Here is a 7,247-nt window from a genome sequence, read left to right on the forward strand (position 1 = left end):
AAACCCTGACGTGTTACTGGGGGTTATTACAAGACTTTTATGACCTTTAGTAAAAGTTTGGGGGGTGGGTTATAAGTCCAATATGGATAAACCTAACCATTGGTTTAAAAACTTAACTTATAAATTTAACCCAACAGTTGGGTTTAGTCCATAATCAACCTAAAATGTCTGTGTCTGTAGTGGCTACATCTTTTTTCATGTCAGACTTTCCACAGGGATTCTCTTATATATACTTCCCTGATGAGACTCAGACATCAGTGGCACCATTCTTTGGTATCAAGGAAGCATCGGTGGCCATTTTTGGGTCTCTGGCAGTGGCAGTGATAGCTCTGATGGCAAAGGCTCTGGCAGTTCTAGCACTAATAACAGTTCTTTAAAGATCAGTAGGTCATTCTTTATCTCAAAATGATGATGCTTGAAGCTTGGGAACAGAAACCAGGACTGGTAAACATCTTGGGGGCTGACGGATCGGCAGTGGGCATATTGGGAACTGGCGGCTGCTACTTTTGAAGCCAGCAAACTGGCGGGCACTAGGACTGCGTGTAGCTATATTACAATAAAATACCTTTACTCAAAAATACTTCATCACATAGTGACATTATTACTTTTAGATGCCACTTGTGAGGCAAAAACATTTTCCATTCCAAGTCCTTAAATTGCGTCAGTAAAGTAGTTTAGAGTAACCTGAAAGATGGAGAAAAGATGCCGCCATCACATCAGCCAAACTTACATTTGTCTTGAACAAAAATATTTATGGAAATAACGACTATTAATATAATATAACGGTTGTATAATGACGAGCTTGATTGTCAGAATTGCTTTTATGGCCAGGTCAAAAGTCACTTCCACAGTGAAGATAGTTCCTATTTTAGTTTCATTTTCCAACCAAAGATCCAGAACTGATGGAGTTTTTCCTATCACAACGACCAACTGAAGTCAGTTTTTTGCCGTGACATACTTCACCTATCTTATTGACAACACACAGTACTACTTTCATGAATGCCAAGGCTATTGCTTCTACTAATACAACAACAAAATATATTGTAAGGTATTGTACAAGTTATATATAACTTATATTATACAATATATACATTAAATATGCTAAAAATACCACATCTTTGACCATTTGATTGATTTTTAATTAATTATTGACAACTGAAGTGTAGTGATGCCATTTTAAATCCATTTCAAAGGAGACAGATGTTCTTTGCAGTCGGCTGGTGCAGTTAGGAGACATGCACACTAATGATCAGTGCTTCATTAATGCTCACCTCTTGAGCTTGGCCAACACTTTAGTGGCCTCTGCTGGTGGAGATTGTATTCACAACTGGACCTAAAAGATTAGGCCCAGGGTGAGACGGTGGCTAAAGTTTAGCCTGATTGCCTTAGAGCAAGAAGGTCTCTGGTTCAAGTCTCGGCTGGAGGAAAATAGTTGTTATTAGCTGAATGACTGATCTCATTATATCAGAAATAGCTGATCTAGTTGGATTTTAATGCACAACCCTTTCTTAGGTTAACAGAGGAATTAATCAATGAGTGCTAGTTATGTGAGGAAAAAAAGCCTTATTTATGGCAATAGAGAAGTATACTTTAATAAAATAAAACAAAATAAAGAAGTTTGCTTTACTATAAGAAATATACTTTATAAAATAACTTAATGTTGAAGTATATACTTCATGTAGAATGTATACTACAACCCCAAATCAGAAAAAATGGGACAGTATGGTATGTGCAAATAAGAAAAGAAAGTAGTGATTTCTTAATTGACTTGTATTTCATTGCAGACAATGTGAACACAAAATAATTCATGTTTTGTCTGGTCAGCTTCATTTCATTTGTAAATATTCATCCTTTCCTGTCATTCAGACCTGCAGCACATTCCAGAAACAGTTGTGAGAGGATCAGTTTAGGGCTAGTGATCAGGTAAACTGGTGACATAATGATGTGATGTGAAACAGGTGATGTCAACAGGTGATTGTAATTATGATTCGGTACAAAAGCAGCATCCAAGAAAGGTCTAGTCCTTTAGGAGCAAAGATGGGCCGAGGATCTCCAGTTTGACCACAAACACATGAGAAGATGATTGAAATGTTAAAAACCAATGTTCCTCAGAGAAAGAGAGGAAGACATGTGGATATTTAACCTTCAACAGTGCAGAACATCATTAAAAAGGAATCTGGAGGAAGCTTTAGGTGCATAAAGGACAAGAGCGCAAGCCTTTGTCAAGTAGTACGTCTGAATTCATAGAATTCGGAAAACAGTATGCGAGATGTACCCGGATGTATCCGCCATTTTGTCATGATGCACATCCCTAATCCTACCCAAAACCTAAACCCAACGAAAACCAACAGCAAATTAGTACTTTTATTGAGCTAAAAGTCTTAATTAGAGGTTTGTTAACAGCGAGAATTGTACAAATAGAGTTTGACCGATGATTATTTTCCAGCATCTTATTGATTCTAAGCAACAAAGACAACTAAGGCAGTTCTGAAGGTAAAACAGGGTCGGTACTAGAAAGATGTACACTAGATGAGTTAAAATCCTGACAGACTGGGGCTGGGTGAGAGCTGCTACACATGGGGTGGGTGAGTTTAACAGATTTAGTGTCATCTTTCAGACTGGAGGGTAAGATAATGTGTATCGACCATTCTAATCCCATGATCCCCTGCTTCCTCCCCTCTTCTTACATTCATTTAACCCTCTTTTTACCACTTACTGTCTGCCACTTATACCAGTTCTTCCCATTTGCTCTATCCAGATTACGGCTAATGCCTGTGTTTGTGTGGTTGTTTTGAGGGGTTTCAGGGTCAAACGCAGACACTGTTACTAGACAGAGGTAATTAACTCCAGCCAAAAGCCCACCTAGACAAAACAAAACAAAACCTTCGAGGACATAAGCTGGATATCTGGGTGGTACTGTAGTTGGACATTTTGAATATGTTATTCTGACTCTAATCATATCTACTGAAGGCATATTAATATTTGAACCTTCACCAAAGGACAATAAATATTAAGGTTGAGTGGTGAACTAAAATAAGTGTCAGTGTCAGATTCATTATTCGCTTTCGAAGTGGACGAAAATGAGATGAGATGAGCTTACAATTGAAGTATTTGGAATAAATATTGTCAACAAAATATGACAGGAATGGTCTCTGAACTTTGAAGAGTCTATGTTTTGAGCCTTGGGTACAATATTTGAGTTTTTTTGGCTTTATGTGTTGATTGTTTAGTTGACTTCCACTGCAGAAGTAAAAGCCTTCGGGCCAACAAAGAAAAGAAAGAGTGCATTTGATTGACCTGCTGGTAGCGCCAGACATGTGCATTGGTTGAAACTTCCTTTTATTGTGAACAAGTCTTATTTTGCTGTAAAAAAAAACAATATAAAGGTAATTGTAATTGTATTTTCAATAGAAAACTGATTTCTAGAGACAGTTATTATTTTAATTTTATCATTTTTTACTTTTTAACATTATTGAAGAGGGACAGCTGGAGAGCCACATGTGGCTCCCGAGCCATAGGTTCCCTACCCCTGCGTAGTAGAACAAAGTACATAAAAAAACAGTAGATAATGCAAGGTGAAATAATAATAATAATAATAATATGTGTCTTGGATGGCCTGGGATTGGCTCGGGATCCCCCTGGAGGAGGAAGTGTCTGGGGAGAGGGAAGTCTGGGGTTCATTCCTAAGACTGCTGCCCCCGTGACCCAGCCCTGGAAAAGTGGACGAAAATGAGATGAGATGAGCTTACAATTTAAGTATTTGTAATAAATTCTGTCAACAAAATATGACAGGAAAGAGTCTATTTTTTGAGCCTTGGGTACAATATTTGAGGTTTTTTTAGCTTTATGTGTTGATTGTTTAGTTGACTTCCACTGCAGAAGTAAAAGCCTTTGGGCCAACAAAGAAAAGAAAGAGTGCATTTGATTGACCTGCTGGTAGTGCCAGGTTTTCAGGTGTCACATCAAATATTGCTATTACTGGATCTGGTTGTATCTCCTTTTCACATACAAGAAAAAGTCTCAAACACTGCAGAAGAAAATGGTCCCAGGGATGGACAACCAGATGGACACATGGCCCAAGGTGGCCTCATCTCTGTTGGATCAGTTCCTGGGAATATTCTTGACAATTTGCTTTTGGGAAAATGCAGCCTGTGAATTATCTGTCTTGTAATTGAATATGTTTGTGTCACCTATCTGTCTCCATATGCACAACTTTTCTAGGGTGTTCAGTGTTTTTTCGGTAGCTTCCTCTGTACAGTGTTGTACTTGTGTTGCAGATTGCTCGGGTTTGAGTACGGTGAAGCATGGCTTCACAAAAAAGGTAAAACTATGTAGTCGCAGCAATTTTTTCATACGTCTGCTTTCGAAAACACCATTGGTTGGGTTTAGGGAAGGGTTTAAGTCATTGATTTGCTAGGTGATCTGTATTACTAGCTTCCTGTGTATCTGAAACGTACAATAAAACATAGTCTAGATAACGTATTTCAGATTTGTAAAAACGTAGACAGCGCCCTCTTGTGGATTTGTCCTCTAAAATGTCAAACAAAACGCTCCTGGAGCAATGAATTACAGGTTTGCAAAGGCTAAGGCTGGGGTGTCCAAACTCGGTCCTGGAGGGCCGGTGTCCTGCATAGTTTAGCTTCAACTTTCTTCAACACACCTCACTGGTATACCTATAAAGAGCTTGATAAGCTGGTTCAGCTGTGTTTAATGGAACTAAAATATGCAAGACATTGGCGCTCCAGGACAGAGTTCAGACACCCCTGGGCTAAGGCATATTTATCCATATAAATATTTGTTATTTATCATAAATAAACCATACTCTGAGGTAGATCATTCTTTAAAATTCAAGTTGATAGAGAAAATTCTGTGAGAAATAACTTTAATTGTTTAAAAACATAGAAGATGATGATATGATTTACCCAGCCTGATCTCACGAGAAAACGTAAGTATTTTACGTTTTGTCAGTTTAGTGGCTAATTCGTACGAATTCGTACGAGTTCAGTCGTACGAAATTGTACGATTTTAAAAAGGAGGCGTGGCACCTAACCCCACCCCTAAGCCCAACCGTCATTGGGGGATGAGCAAATCGTACGAAAATGCACGAATTAGATCGTACGAATTCATACGAATTAGCCCCTAAATCAAAAAGTTACAAATTGCCGTGAGATTGTGTTGGATTTACCTCTTATTGAAAGTTGGTTGACATATTTAATGATTTCATAGTCAAACAGGGTTTTCAGAACGTGCAGAATAGTATAACACATGTTTCTTCAATATTAACTAAATCTACACTGAAACATGCTATTTATTTTTTTAAAAGCAAAGTTTAGGTATCCAAATATCTCTGCAACTCATTCTAATGGTATAGTGATGAGCAGAGACATTAAATTTAGCTGAAAATCTAGTGGACACCAATAAATAAAACATATATCTTTCATTTTACATGCTAAACTGCAGCCTTCGCCTCATTTAAAGAGCGTTTTTGGCGTTAACAGCGAAATTCAGAGTAAATGACTGAAAAATAGCAGTCATTTGTTCATTTGTGCTTGGGATTTGGTGTTTTTTTAATGCTGTAAGTCATTGCACGGGTGGGAGTTGTGTCTACATTACAGACAGTTTACCAGATCAGTCAAATCTGCTAATCTGACACCAGATTACTGCGGTAGAATCAGCCTCTTAATCCAGTGAGTAGTCTGTTAATCACACACAGACATGACTGCATGTTCAGTACATAAACAGAAGATTTCTACATGCACATTCACACCGACCCATATAACACATAGAAATGTCTGACATTTGTGTGTATTGTTTGTTATAAGTATTGGCCGATATGTACACTCACTTCTGCATGACAAAAATAATGAACAATCTCACGTAAAAACACACTACACATTAGAAACAATAAATGGATACCCTTAAAGGGACAGTTCACCCAAAACTGAACATTCTGTCATCATTTTCAGCCTTCACTTGTTACAAACATGCTTGAGCTTCTTTCTTCAGCTGCACACAAAGGAGGAAATGTTGTTTTGTTTATTATTTTGTCTGCTAGATAGTCAATATCATGTTTCTAACATTCTTCGAAATATCTTCTTTTGTGTTCAGCAAAAAAAAAAAGCACTTGAGTGTGAGTGATTTATTTACCTTTGGCTTAGTCTTGATTCCAGAGTTCGCCACAGCAGAATGAACCGCCAATGATTCCAGCATATGTTTTATGAAGCGGATGCCCTCATAGCCGCAAACAAGTACTGGGAAACACCAATACACACTCATTCACACACACACACTCATACACTACGGCTAATTTAGTTGATCAATTCCCCTATAGCACATGTGTTTGGACTGTGGGGGAAACTGGAGCACCCAGAGGAAACCCACACCAACACGGGGAGAACATGCAAACTCCACTCAGAAACACCAACTGACCCAGCCGGGACTCGTGCTAACCACTGAGCAACCATGTCACCCCTTGAGTTTGAGTAAATAGTGAGTCAATTATCATTATTTGGGTGAAGTATTTTAAGGTATTAAGGGTATATCACTATTGTAATTGCTTTTTGTTTAAAAACATTGTAGATCTGAAGAAACCTTTGTAGAAGAGATTGATCATTTTTGCCATGTTTGGCGTCCACTCTGATTATAAAATTAACATTATTAAGCAGGACTGTACGCTTTGTTTAGGCTGCATAAAAACAACCAAAGTCAGATTTTTCCAGTGAACAATGCAAACAATGTAGGTTTGATCTTCCATGGAGCTAAATTTAATTCTGGTCAGATGTTTCAATGCAACCTCAGTGGGATCATATATTCATGCAACATTCACCTTCTCTAGATCAGTGTTTCCCAACCCTGTTCCTGGAGGCACACCAACAGTACACATTTTCAACATAGACTCATTATTGATACGTACCATTTCTGGAGAGCGTCAAATACATCCCAGGAGCTGCGTTTTTTTTGCTGTTTTTGTTTTCACGAATCCACTAGAGGTCGCTGTGTACGCTTTTTAAGATCGCAAATTTCTCTTGCAAGTGCCATTCGTGCCTGCTGTTCTCGCGTAAATCCACCAGAGGCCACTGTTAACTGACTGACTTACTAATTGACTGATGCCCCTCCTCCTTCTCTAAACTCAACCAATAGTGTTTTCAAAACCACTGATTGACCCACCCACCTCCTTCTCTAAACCCAACCCACAGTGTTTTCAAAAGCAATGCAAATAAAGAAATCGTCTGATTTTTACCATGTTT

This window comes from Danio aesculapii, chromosome 20, assembly GCF_903798145.1.
Source record: "Danio aesculapii chromosome 20, fDanAes4.1, whole genome shotgun sequence".
NCBI lineage: Eukaryota > Metazoa > Chordata > Actinopteri > Cypriniformes > Danionidae > Danio > Danio aesculapii.